Below are 15,445 nucleotides of genomic sequence, written 5' to 3' on the forward strand. Positions count from 1 at the left end.
TCCCAACTCAACTCAACTCTTTCCAGTATCAGTCCCTAAGTGCCTTATTTATGAACACTGGCCAAAATCTAACACACACACACACACACACACACACCCCGGGGGTTCTGGAACAATTTTTATAGTGGAGGTGCTGAGAGCCATTGAACCAAACTGTAAAGCCTGTATATAATGGAAACCGCTTCAAGCCAGCGGGTGCTGCAGCACCCCCAGTACCCCTAGTTCCAGCACCTATGACACACACAGTAGGAGGAAAGCTCTGCAAGGATTGCCTTACAGAAATTCCCTGATAGCATACCATGGTGGGGAGGAGAGGGATGAGTGAATAGTGCTGTGAGGCAGACCCTAGTATCTGCCCCAAAGCCACAAATTTTGGCAGTCAGTAGGAGGCGAACTGTTGTAGCCCACGAAAGCTTATGCTCTAATAAATTTGTTAGTCTCTAAGGTGCCACAAGTACTCCTGTTCTTTTTGCAGATACAGACTAACACGGCTGCTACTCTGAAACCTGTACTGAGATCCTTCACCTTTGAAGCAGTTGTGGCATCCAGTTCCGTGACCTCCTGTGCTACATGAATTCCCCATTAAAGGGGAGGGAAGGAACAAAGACTACAGTGAAAAGTTATATTCTCTTTTCTTACTAAGCTCTAAGGGCCAGTGAAGGAATGGCATGCATCCCTCTGGCTCAAAGCAGACCCAACTTGAGGCCACCCCACTCCCTGCAACAGTCTATTGAGTCCCTGCAGAACCTGGCTTCAAGAGGCACCCTCCACAGGGGCCAGGGAAAGAACAATAGTGCTGTAGAGGTAGCTGATCCTCTCTCCTGCCCTTCCCACACTGAACCGGGAAGAGTCACACACACAGAGGGTCCCTGTGCAGGTGTTGAGAGAACCCATTAAATTAATTCCAAGTTTCCAGCATGCCAGTAATAAAAATAAGCATTAAAGTCCTGATTCTGCATTACTTGACTTGAATGAGAGTTGTGGTATTTCAAGGAATGCAGCCTAGGGCTCCATGTGAACGTCCCCTTCAGAGAACTTTATGTTTATTGATGAATTAATCCTATACTGTTAGTCTGGTAAATAAATAAATATTAGACTCATTTTACAGATAGAAAGCTGAGGCTCAAGAAGGGGAAGTGATTTGCCCAAGGCCAGAGAAGAAGTCAGTGTCAGAGCTGGGATTCAAACTCAGGAATTACAAGCTCCCAGTCCTGACAAGAGCAGTGTGATTTTGATGCAAACATTAATTTTTGCAATAACATTTTTGTTGCTGGAAGGGGACAATCTATCCAAACTATTACTTTCCAAATAGTTAAAAATGTACCTGTGGAAACTTCTCAGTTACAGAAACAGCATTGTTGTCAGGGGACAAACTGGACTGTGGGAAAAGTTTGCCATTTGAACAGTAGCAACTGGCGGGAAAAGGTATTTAATAATTAACTTTGAAGAAAGACAAACAGGAGTCTCCTTCCTGAATAGTCTCAGTCCTGAGAGAAAAGTAACAGGCAGCCTTTCTGCCAGTATTCTGAGGAGCGTACTTAGGCTCTGCAGATTTGTCACACACACCCCATGTTACCAAGCCAACATCTTAGAGAAGATCAGTTGGGACTTCTCCAGTGACTACTGATGCATTTAAAACAAGAAAATAATTCAGATGGATTTTAAGAGAGAGACTGTGGGGAATGGTCCCAGTGCATTCACACTTCTGTACACTATGCAGAAGAAAGGCCAGTTAGAAGGAGGTTAGAATATGAGATCACTTTGCAGAAGTAGTTTCAAGCTTGGTAAATTAACTGACGGAGGAGAAAAATCTATACTTTAAAAGTCCAGACAGCCTGCTGAATGCAGATATTAAAGTTTGTTGATTATCAGAACAGAGATATCATGATCAGAACAGTACCATATGATGCAACCCATATATCATGAATTTATATAGAAATACTCAGTTTATAATTAAAACTCAATATGCTGCAATGTGCAAACTGAAATTATGATCATAGAGAAGTTCAGATAAAAAAGAAACTGATATATGAGTGGTAGGGTACAGTCTTGCTCCGATAGTATGATTGTGCCAATAACCATATGCAGGTTATTATTAACAAAGTCTGATGGTGACTAAGGACCTTATACAAAGCTCACTAAAGTCAATGGAAATAATCCCATTACAGCAGTTTTATGCTGGTATAACTTCATTGAAGTTACACTGACATAAAATTGGTATGATAAAGTAGAGAAGAATCAGGTTCCAAATGTTCAACAAATAGCACCTGAACAGTGAGAAGAAGAGGAGAGAAATTTAAAAGTCAAATTTGTACACAGATGTACACTAAATCATTATTATATTATTGCTGGTATAACAGAGAGATGAAAGGAGAGCATGTACAATCTGGGATTTGCAATCAAGTGGATGGGAAATAAATCAATTTACATATCATAATTTTGTAACTTACTAACTAGTAAGAAGGCTACAGAAACTGCAAAGTATGAGAGCATATAACAAGATAATTCTAGATCCCAAAGCAAATTTGGGAAGGTTCTCAATACTATTAATTCAGAAGCTAACTCCTCTAGTAGTCTTCCCTCTTCAGTGGAATCTGATTGGTATAGTCTCAAAACCACAATCCACTCAAGTGCATTCTTGAGGATAAAAATATCTGAGGCAGCAAAAGTTTTTTACTTTGATGGATGAAGGCAGGATGGCTACAAATCGATGATTTTTTTGAAAAAAAACATCTTTTTTTATTTAAATTGGATTTTTTTTTATTTTGCTGTTTAAATTATAAGTTTTTCTTTTTAAAAATAAACCTGTTTAAGATTAAATCTGAATTTAATACAAAATATGTTAAGGCTTAAACTTCTTATAATCTCTTAAAACATCTAAGTAAAATATAAATATGCTGAATCCATGAGACTATCAAAAAATTGAGTTAAAAGCTGCTTTTCTCAATAGAGAAATATATTTTTTCCCTGATTCTAATTTTTCAGGTCAAGCTTTAAAAATAGGACACAATAGGTCATGTACTGTATTAAGGGCTCATTTTGTTTAATACAAAAATTGTATGCTGTTTTGTGTGTTTAATTAAATTCCAGTTACTATCCTAATGCAGCTTGACACAAAGCATGAGCCAAAAGTTAATTATCCATTAAATATGCAGTATATCATTCACCAAAGCTAGTGATGTTTTAATGATTATATCAGCCAATGAGAATGCACCTTTCTTTAGAAAATAACTGAAGTACAAACGGAAAAGTTGATTAAAATTGATTATTTAAATCAAGGCTTTCCACTTGGTGATTTGAATCATGATTTAAATAGCTGATTTAAAGCGCCTTGACTGAAATCAATCCACCCTGGATAAAGGCTTAGAAGACTGCAGCAAAACCAAGAAAAAAAGGTGTGTTCTTATCTTGTGTTAGATAACACATGGTAACTGGCATGTGGTAAAATCCTAGTGAAACCAAGGCAGTTTGTAGCTTTCAGGTGTGATAGCAGGTCAAGTTAAAAGACATGAGGCGAGTCTAAATTTTACTTTGACCTGCCAAAGGGTTAATACTACAACTACCTTGTAACTCAAAATAAGAACATACCTTTTTCCTATGAAGATAAGGCTGAAGAAGGTTAGAGTGGACCTCCACTTAGAAGCAGAAAATATTTTTGTAAGGCAGCTCTTAACATAACTAGTTCCCAAACCTAAGTATGGGAAAGGAGCCAAGTTCCAATATAACAGTGGCCAAGTCCAAGATCTGAGTTATATTTAAAAAAAAAAAAACTTCAAAGGTTATTATTTGGAACCTACAAATATATCTCACTTCAAACTTATAACATTGTTAACTCACCTGATAACATTTTGCTTACAACCAGCTAGCAAGTAGCAGAATATTAACTCAATTGTCTTTGGAAAAGCCCTCTTAATCATTCTTTGCACACACACAAAAGTTTACTTTATGTCAACCTCTCACAGAAAGTCTACTGTTAGCAAAGATTTAAAATGTTAGCGGGGTGCTGGGGGTGTGGCAGCACTCCCTGGCTTGAAGTGGTTTCCATCGTATACAGGGTTTACAATTTTGTTCAATGGCTTTCAGCACCCCCACTACACAAATTGTTTCAACGCCACTGAATGTTGCAACACTTCATTCATTTGCAGAATCTGATTAATAGCTTTTTTTCACCTCTGTGAATTATTTTTCTGTAGCTACAGTTTAAATTATCTGTGCTTTTCAATTTATATTATGAGTTTGCATTTACATAGAAACAAGCAGTGTGAAACTAAGTGTACAACCAAGTTTGGAGGTGGTTTTAGGAATATGGCAGTTTTTCCAGGAGGCATTTTGCGTTTAAGGCTAGGGAAACTCTACTCTGATAAACAGCACATCTTCTTGTATTTCTTGCTTAGAAACACAGGGTACTACTTTCAGCATTTCACTCAATGAAACTCACTGGACCCTATCTTTTCACAAGGAATTGAAATAATCTTAAAACATCACAGTTAATCAAAAAAAAGCTTCAGATAAGGATAACACCAAATGAAATCAATGACCATAAAACAACTTGTGAATGCTGTGTGCCCTCATGCAGTCTCAATACAAAAATTATCTCCGTTTATTTATCTTGTAATTTTTATTCATATTATCTAGGATACGCTTCAGCCAGGAATATTTGAAGTCCTTCAGTTTTGGCCTTACTACCTTAAACATTATTGATGACTTGCAATAATCATTTCAAGATTCTTTAAGACACCCAGAAATTTGCCAGACTATTTTAGAAGGTTTTACTTAAGTATTTTGTTGACATACTGTGGTTTGTATAAGACATTACACGTTGTCATATTAAAGACCTGATCCTGCAAGCATTTTGCACAGGGAATTTCCACTGAAGTCAATATTGGGCTTTGAGATACTGAAAAAAAGAACAAAATATTTTATGCATCAGGGCTATGAGAAGGCTGATATGCTTTTTCACAAGACTGCTTCTTGGGATAGCCAGTTTTGCAGTTGATCTGGTGCATGATCTGGGGAGGTCATATCACCAACCTGTAAAACGGGAATAATACTTGCTTGATGAGTGAAAAGTAATACAAATGCTAGGCATTATTATTAATTTATTATAAAACTGTGCTTTCTGTGCTCACCCAGAACTACTTGTATTTATGTACTTAACCACTAGTATTATGTCATAGTTTGCTATTCGAACTCCCACAAATCTGCATTTATTGCTCCGGTGTCCATTCCGTTCTTTGCTTCTATCTTGCTGACTGTTCTCATTGGCTGTAAATGCTTTTTTTACCTCTGTGTTACATAACTAAACAATCTAAATAAATATATTTTAAAGGAGAGATTTGTGCTGAGGCACAGGGAATAACATCCTTCCACACCAAGTAGAATTCTTCTTTACCTTCTCCTTTGAGAGGACATAACCTAGTACTTTCCATTATAATAATAATTCTTGGTATTTTTACAGTGCTTCTCATCCATAGATCTCAAAGCACTTTACAAACATCTAATTAAGCTTCAAAACACGGGCTATGTATATTTGCCCAGTTCCTCACCATAAGCTCCAAGAAATGTTTTACAGATAAACAGATACAACACAGGCAAGAGCGACACAATGCTCTTCCTACTGCCCCATCAATAGGCCCCACCTGACTCAAGCATAACTCCTGACTCATTCAGTCCTTATCTTTTCTGCAGTGATGATCAATACAGGTGACAATAGTCATAGCGGTAACTTGTCCACTAGAAACTGTATTGGGGCAACCAACTTATTTTACCTAGGCCACAAAACAACCATTTGTTTTTGTTTTGTTTTGTTTTTTAAATATAAAAGAACAGTATGAAGGGAATTTTGAATCTCAATTTATTCACAAGCTACTGTTATGTATTTGGCTGGTTACTTTATGATTCTCACCCATTAGATGATAACAAAATTATGACCTGATCCAGCACGGTGCTGCATGTCCTCCGTTCCATTTGTCTTCAGTGGGAGCTGAGGAGCTCTGTACCTTGCAGTGTTGGGTTCTGAAACATCCAGTTACAGAACTTTTAAAGGTAACTTACAGTAACAATGAATGTGATAGAGAGGAGGAATCGTGATGTTTTTATGCTTGAAAAGCAATGAGTTCACTGTCAGTAATCAATAAATAATAAATAATTACAATAGTAATATCCCTAGTCCCTCCCTTAGCTATACTCACAATTACCATATGTAGCACATGGAAGATAATTAATAAATATACTTTAATGGAAAACATGACCATTGATCAGCAAAGTGGCCATATACCCAACTCGTCGTCGTTCTAAAGGTTTGAAAAAATATATAGTTTATTTATCAAAAGTAAATAATGGAAGTCAGGGCTTACTCTCATTAATAGCTCTCTCAAACAAATAGCCCACTGAAGCCAAAGGGACTACTTATATCAGTAAAGCTTACAGAATTAGGCCCATAGTAAGCAACAGTTAAATGCATGGTACCACATATGGACTGTTATACCGTGTCTAAACAATAAAGATAATCTCAGATGAGTCTGTAGAAAGAGAATGAATTTACTATTCTAAACTTTAACTTAAGAATAAAGCTTTGAGCTGTTTTCATAAACTCAAGTAAATTTTCAAAAAATGCCTGTGACTTAAGAGCCTAAGACCTATTTTCAAAAGTGCCTTAAGCCTTAGGTTCCTACATCTCATTAATTTTCAATAGTATTTAGACTTCTAAGTATCTAAATTGCTTTATTAAAATGGAACCTGGGCTCCTAAGTCCCTTAGGGTATGTCGACACTGCAGCTGGGAGATATGGTTCCCAGCACGGAGAGACAGACTCAGGCTAGCTCAGCTCGAGAAAGTACGCAAAAAATAGATGTTGCCGCACTATTGGTGGCTACAGCTAGCTTCCCAAGTCCACCCAATCTCCTTGATCTGAGCCCAAGATGCTGCCCATGCTGCAATGTCCACACTGCCATGCTACCTTTAGTTGTGCAAACAGGAGTCTACCTACCTGCAATGGAAATCACACCTCCCAGCCGTAGTGTAGACATGCCTTTTAGTGCTTTTGAAAATGTTACCCTGAATCTTTATGTTTACTAAATAATAGGTGATGGGTCCATTTAGAATTTCTATTTTTTATTTTATAAACCTCTAGAGTACCAATGGTGACTAATCACATCTAATAACCAACAACATCCCTACAGTATAGCACTAGAACCTATATCAATCAATAGGCCAGACAGACAGAGAGCTAGAAAAAATTACTGTAGACTGGTTCCTATCAAGTTTCTTTCAGTATCTTATCCCTTTATTCTGGCTAGAGATATGTACAAACTAATGGCCCAATCCTGAAATCCTAGTATATTCAAAATTCCCCAGTGATTTCAGTGAAAGTTTTGTGTGCATAAGGATCAGGTACTAGCTTCCCGTTCCCATTCTGTATTTGGAGTCTCTAGACAGGAGATATAGATTTGCTTTCATGATTTTTAATGTACCTTGATTTCTAGGTGAGTTAAATTTTTGACTGATTTGTTATTCTTTCTGGCTCCATAAACCTAAGGCCTTCAAGTTATAGTACTTCTTACAGATATTTTTTATGGAATGCTAGCAGTAAGCTTGGCACTGTAAAGAACACAGAGGAAAATCGAGGTGATCACAGTCACAAGGAGCTTACAGTCTAAGGCTACGTCTACACTACAGCTTATGTCAGCAGAACTTATGTCGTTCAGGGATGTGAATAAACCACTTCCTGAGTGACATAAATTACACCGACATAAGCGCTCGTGTGCACAGCACTATGTTGGCGGGAGAGATTCTCCCATCAACATAGCTTCTGCTGCTTGTGGAGGTGGTTTTTTATGCCGACAGGAGAGCTCTCTCCCATTAGCATTGAGCATCTTCCCCAGACGCACTGCAGTGGCACAGCTGCGCTGTACGTGTAGACATGCCCTGATGACCAGAAATTCAAATAAAAAAAAATCCATTTGGTGACCAGAAGACAGATTTCTACTCAGTGCAGAGTTTGGTTTGGTTTGATTTTGTTTCAAAATTCAGGGGGAGCATTTTAGCACATGTTTAACTTTAAGCATGTGCACACAGTTAAGCACATGCTTAACTGTTCTTCTGAACGGTGATGAACTTAAGTGTGTAATTTTGTGTTTTCATGCATCAGAATCCAGGGGAGAGAGACTACTCAATGTACAAAGGTATGAAGACAACTCTGGGAGAAGGATACAGAGGCAGGTGGCTTGTTCCATGCAAAAGGAGCAAAGAGGGTAGAGGAGGAGATGAAAGCAAATCTGTACGTGGCAGCAGAGTTGTCCAAGGCCTTAAAGATAAGGTTGAGACAGTGGAACTTGAAGCTGAAGGCAAGATGGAGCTAGCGTAAAGATACAGCGTAGAGAGTGATATAATCAAGGTAGTGAAAAAATGACATTTTGCTCCTTTCGGCTTATACTATTTCTCTCTTTAAATCAAACTTCCTCTTTAGATAAACTATACTAAGTATTTATAAACAGTAATTATAGTGAAGCTTGTACTAAAGGCCACCTCCCTCTGGAAACCCAATGTCTTAAGTGCCTTCTTTTAAGTAACCATGGTTTCCAGCACATTTTGTTTGACCTTTAGTTAAAGGCCACCTGTTCTACACAATCAACTTTGGCTGGTCCCTTGGGTGGTCTCAAAGCAGGTTTCACCATGGTCTGTGTTCATTTCCATGGCAGTTTAGTTAGGGTCTCTGGTTTTCAGCCTCCATTTGCCAATAAATAAACAAAACAAACAGAGATATTCATAAGTAAATTCCTTTGAATGAGTCCAGCTCATATCTTCCAGAGATCTTAAGCATGCTTCTGTGCTATGCTCTAGAAATGCAACAATGTTAACAAATTAGATGATATATGAAAATTATTGCATTTTGATTGGCTGCATGAATTCCAATAAAGCTATTATTCAAAAGTGTAATAGTTTTATTTTTTTTCCTGGACCTCCTAATGTAGCTACCTTCTATAATGTTAGCTTCAAAAGAAAATTGCACTTCTGAAATTAATGTCCATAACACAAAACTTTTCATATGTTTCTGCATTGAATGATATATATAGTGACTTTAGTACATTTGCAAATGCATTAACCTTCAACTCAGACAATATACACCTCTCTATTCAATACATTTTGATGTTTTCATCAACCCCCTTAACAGAAAATTCTTCAAAAGTTTAAAAAGACAAAGAATATAACACTTCTCAATTTATATACAGCCACCAATGTTTTATTTTGTTCATGAAAAGACCCCTAAAACAATGGATGCTATAGTTTATCTACAAAACCCTGGACTGAAGATCTTAAAAGGTGCATAGCTATTAACATACAAAACAGTTTGTGTTTTATTATCTCAATATGTTTTTTCCTCAACTATTTAAAAGGAGAATCTTACTGTATGAATAGTTAGATATTCACAGTTCTCTGTAAGTAACATTGAAGTAATACACTACTTTGATTTTAAAAGTGCATTTTCCCTTCTTACTTATACAGTAATAGATAAAGTATAATTCTCTCTCTGGAAAAATCTCATTTTCCCCTGATATTTTCCCTTCATTATCTGAATAATGTAAGCGTTTTGGGAAAGCAATATTATCTTCCAGCCTTTCTGCTTCCAGCCTCTGTCTGTACTTGGCTACGTAAATATCAAAAAGACTTTAATATGTGGAAGGCAAAGGACACAAGGGAATTAAAAAAGATTTACAACAGGAGGAGAAAAAACCCAGAGCTTATTGAAGATATTCACCTCCAGTCCAGCTCCCTGGAGTGCAGGATAGCTCAGTTGCTTACTAATTTGCTGTTTGTGCTTATCTGGTTTTTTCCCCATCATTGTCCATGAGGAAAACATTTTTGTGATACTTCAAATACAAAGGTAATTAAATTTTATTAGAGAAATGCTGTCTCTGCCTTGTTACATAGATTAGATCAAGGCACTTAATTCACCACAAGAAGATTCTCTTTTTTTCCAGCATATGGGTAAGCTGATTCCATCATTTGTGACTTGTTATATAATAAAGTTTTACCTGAACTGACTTCTCTGTGTTTTTTATTAGGTTCTTCTTTTATTTATTTGCTGCTTAGCCAAAAACATTGTTATTTCTTATCATTGACAATGTTTTGGTCCGAGCAAGACTTTCCCAGTTAGGACAAAGGAAACTTCAAAACGATGCTCTATTTTTGCTTAGTAGGATTACAGGTATCTTATGTATTAACTGGAACTGGCCAGTAAAATTCAGATGAAAGATTTTTTTGTTGAAATTTGCTGATTCATTGAAATCTAACTTTTTTTTTCAGAAACAGGTCAATTTTAATAAAGTTTTTTCTGAAATCCAGGTAGTGTTTCATCGGAAACCTGCCTAGTTTCTTGCCAGCTTGCCTGCTTTGCTTCTTGGTACCCTGCCAGGAGGTTTGCCTCACGACCAGGAACCCCAGGGCTTCCAAGATCTGCAGCAACCTGCATGTAGACTGCCCCAGAGCCAGGGCTCTATTTCCTTTTGTGGATCATTTTGAATTTGTTTGTTTTCTTTCTGAGCGGCAACAGATCCAAATTTTGAAATATAGAAATCCTCCACTCGGGCCCATCTATATTAGATAATAATAGAGATGTGTGGAGAAAGATAATTCTGATGCCAATTTCAAACCCAACTATGGCACCACTCAAAATATGGGTTAATTTGGATCATTATTATGTGTATTGTAGTAATGCTTAGATGCCTCTACTGAGATCAAAACTATTGTGCTACACACTGTACAAGGTTAGGGCTAGAGAATATGACCCTTCCAGATTGCTCATGCAGGGGAGTAAATTGACATCATGGGTGGCAATGCATAAACTGCTGAGTCACTAATCCCCTTTCTACACAGTAAGGTGAACAAGAGTGAGGTGCCAGCCCTGTTCCCCCAAAACATTGGTGAGCACTCCTGAACCAGCATGGAGGGGGAAATAGCTGTGCTATGAAAAAAGAGCTTACTTCCCTCATGAAGCAAGGGGAAAGCCTCAACTAAATTGCAGCTCAGGGTACATCTACACTGCAAAAATACCACAGCAACAAGTCTCAAAGCCCAGTTCAATTGACTCGGGCTCATGCTGTGAGGCATAGCAGCATAGTCATTTGGAATTGGAGTGGAGCTTGGACTTTGAGACCCTTCTCCCTCATTGGGTTTCAGAGCTCGGCTCTAGCCCAGGCCTGAATGTCTACACTGTTATTGTTAGTCCCATGGCAGGAGCCCCACGAGCCCTAGTCAGATGACCCGGGCTTTGAGACTCGCTGCTGTGGGCTTTATTTATTTTTTGTAGTGTAGACATGCCATTAGAGCCATAATTCAGTATTTGCTCTGCCCCTTACTTAAAGCAGATTGTCAGATTACAATCTAGCTCATAGCAAGGGTCAGCCCCCGTCCCTAAGAGTTTACACTCTAAATATACAAGACAGATAAAGGTGGAAAAGAGGCAGAATTACTATCCCCATTTCGCAGATGGCGACTAAGGCACAACAAGATTAAATGAGTTGCCCAAGGTCACCAAGGAAGTCAGTGGCAGCACTGGCCATTGAAACCTGATCTCCAGGATTTTGATTCAGGGGATAGAAAGATAACACTCCCACCTTTAAATTCTACCCAGACAAAATGTAGGCAAGTTCCAACATAGGTCAAAAAACTTTAGTGAAATTAACAGAGTATACTCTTAGCTACCTAGATTTGCTTACTATCTTCAATAACCAGACTAAGCAATGTTCACTTGTTAGTAGAGAAAAGTACTGAATGAGATTTATGTATATATCTGGTATGCAGACAAAATAGAGACCTAGAAAATAAAATAAAAAGGATACAAGTATTTACAAACAACGCATGATTTGCAACAAACTCTTTAAGCCTTCACTGGCTTAACTGCCAGATGTAGTTCTGCATTTAACATTAAAAATAAATAACAGGCCAGCTTGCACAATGATATTTCCTTAGCTGTGCCTTGAAGGATAAGTCTCTCCTCTGCATTAGACAGAAACCACATGAATGTGCCCAACCCAAGAACTGCAGAACTATCAGATCAGAGCACCAGACTTTTTCAGTGAGTTACAATAGCTTTGGCTTAGGGATTTAGATTATTCTGAACCATTCCTCCTCCATTGTAGCACACAGCAAAAAAAGGTAAATCTATCCTATACTGCTGTCAGCCTACCATAAAGCTTCCACGGTTTGGTCAGCATGATCAAGGTTTAGGTGACCGAACAGAAAACAAAAGCTGAAATTCTGCATGTGACAAAAGGTTTCAATGCAATTTAAACTATGAAAGAAGGTATATGGTTTGTTTAAGAGAGTCATTTTTCTTCCTTGCCCTTCACATAATACAAGAGTTAAGTAAACAATAACAACAATACTTAGCTCTTTATTTAGTACTTTACAACTGGAGATCCAAGTGCTTTTCAGAGGAAAAGAAATATCATCATCCCATTTTACACATGGGGAAACTGACAAACAGAGAGGTGAAGTAATTCACCTGAAGTCACACAACAGGGTGTTGGCACAATCAGGAATAAATATCAGCTTCCCTTGAACATAGTGGGCCCGATTCATAGCTGTGCCTCCAGGAGGTGTAGCACATAAGCCATAGCCCAGTGGAGTGGCAGGGACAAGAGTAGCTTATGTGCCATCCTAACTTTGGGCTGCTCCAGGGGCCAAAAAATCCTTGAGGTAAATTACAACAGCCCCAGGAAGCCCATCTCGGGTTATACTGCAGCCCAGAATCCCTATAGCATTAGGATTGCCAACTTTCTAATCCCACAAAACCAAACACCCTAGCCCCACCCCTTCCCTGAGGCAACGCCCCCTGCTCCGCCCCTTCCCCAAGGCCCGGCCCCCCGCTCAAAACATTCTCCCTCCCTTGGTGGCTCACTCTCCCCCACCCTCACCACTTTCACTAGGCTGGGGCAGTGGGTTGGGGTGCAGGAGGGGGTGAGGGCTCTAACTGGGGGTGCAGGCTCTGGGGTGGGGCCAGCAATGAGAGGTTATGGGTGCCACAGGGGGCTCTGGGCTGGGGGTTGGGGTGTAGGAGGGGGTGAGGGCTCTGGCTGGGGGTGCGGGCTCTGGGGTGGGGCTGGGGATAAGGGGTTTGGGGTGCAGGAGGGGGCTCCAGGCTTGGGGGTGGGGCAGAAGGGTTCAGGGTGTGGGAGGGGGCTCTGGGCTGGGGTAAAGGGTTGGGGTGCGGGGGGTGAGGGCTCCATCTGGGAGTGCAGGCTCTGGGGTGGTGCCAGGGATAAGGGGTTTGGGGTGTAGGAGGGGGCTACGGGTTTGGGGAGTTGGGGTGCAGGCTTACCTCCGGCGGCTTCTGGTCAGTGGCGCAGCAGGGTGCTAAGGCAGGCTTCCTGCCTGTCCTGGCATCACGGACCGCGCTGCACCCCGGAAGCAGCCAGCAGGTCTGACTCCTAGGCGGAGGCGTGGCAGGCTGCTCTGCAAGCTTCTCTCGCCCGCAGGCACCACTCCCACAGCTCCCATTGGCCGCAGATCACAGCCAAAAGGAGTGTGGAGCCAGTGCTCAGGGCGGGGGCAGCGCATGGAGCCCCGTGGCCACCCAGCCTAGGAGCCGGACCTGCTGGTCACTTCCAGGACGGAGCATGGTGCCAGGACAGGTCGGGACTAGCCTGCCTTAGACCCGCAGCACCGCCAACCAGACTTTTAATGGCCTGGTCGGTGGTGCTAAGCGGAGCTGCCAGAGTCCCTCTTCGACTGGGCATTCCGGTCAAAAAACGTACACCTTGGTCACTCTACATGGCACACCCCAACACTTCCTGACACCTCCCCTAGCAGTCACCAAGGCCAGGCTTTGCAAGGGGGCAGCAGTACCATTGTGCCTTCATTAAGAGCAGTCTATGGAAGTGTGTTGATGGCCTCTATATACCACCAAAGTTGTACATAGGGTTAGACTAGAAGCCAATCTCTCCCAAGAATAAGAAATGAAGTAATAATTTATTACACTGAGATCCTTCACATGCTTTCTTCAGAACTACCCACTGTGACCAAAAAAGGCAGAGGTGGCGGGGTAGTGTTCTTGTGCTTCCTGTCAAAGTTCAGGGCAACAGCACCTGTATTTCCCCCTTGTGGCCCAGCAAGGGCACCCACTCTGAGGCTTCCAGCTCCCCAACTGTTTCTTCTCTTGGGTGGAGACCTGAATCTCTCTCCCTTCTGACCAGGGTATTTCCAGGCTGTGCAATTCCCTGCCTACTCTGTGTTATTCCCACCACAGACAGGTAGCCCAAGGACACCTGCCTACCTTATATTCAGAGATGGTTAACTAGTGTAATTGCTACATATATACGGTACTGCACAGAACTTCCCTTGCAAGCCTACTTCATTCTTAAGACAAAATGCATTACAGATAAAACATATTAAAAGACAATAAAGAATCTACATGCATGCTAATAAGCTTACCAGAGTTCACCCTAACATGGATTCTGGCAGGAGCAGTCCTTCAACACCCCACCCAAGGGGTCTCCTTATGGTTACAAGTTCATCACGGCTTCAGCTCAGAACAACACAGTCTTATGAGGTCTCAATAGGGACAGTTTTTCCAACACTACCCTAAAGACAGAGGCCCTCCATGGACCAGGGGTCCGGTCCATTTGCTGGATCAGGAAGAAGGCCCTGAGTCAGTTTAATAACAAGCTATTTATTTAAAAAAAAAAAAAAAAAACTTTGTTGGTCTCTGGAGAATCCAGTTTGTACTAATATAGGTGCACCTTTCCACAAGGGTGGCTTCTCTGGAGATGTCACAACCTGCATGAATTTGCCTAATCACCCCTGGTATTATTCTATTTATTTCTTCCAATGAAAATACATACAATTACACAATAACACCTACACGGTTGCATTTTAATACAATGAATCCCAAAGATATTAACCCTAATTCAAAAAGGTTTAACTTAATTCAATAAAATTTATCTTGATTCCATAAGGTTTGTTCAGGCTATTACAGGAAATTGTCAGTCTGTCACACTTTCTTTTCAAGAAAGAAAGAAAAGACTGCAATAAAATTATCAGGCTAATTTGTTTGTCCTAGATTTCATGTACACCATTCCCACTAGGAGTAATGTTCATGTCTTAGAGAATTAATTTCTGCCCTCAAAATATATACACATATTAAACATATATTTACACATTAAACAGAGATCAGATTCTGCAGTCCTGACTCACGCAAAACATCACTTGAGGTTTGCTCAAGTAAGGACCCTATATCTAGGGTGACCAGATGTCCTGATTTTATATGGACAGACCTGATTTTTGGGTCTTTTTCTTATATCGGCTCCTATTAACCCTCACCCCCATCCCGATTTTTCACACTTCCTGTCCGGTTACCCTATCTATATCAGGCGTTCCCCTAGGGAAAAAAATGTTTCCTAATTTATTCACTTAGTCACTGTCAATGTTTCTCTTGTATCATCAC

This window comes from Terrapene carolina, unplaced genomic scaffold (assembly GCF_002925995.2).
Source record: "Terrapene carolina triunguis isolate 2854851 unplaced genomic scaffold, T_m_triunguis-2.0 Scaffold96, whole genome shotgun sequence".
NCBI classification, from domain to species: Eukaryota; Metazoa; Chordata; order Testudines; family Emydidae; genus Terrapene; species Terrapene triunguis.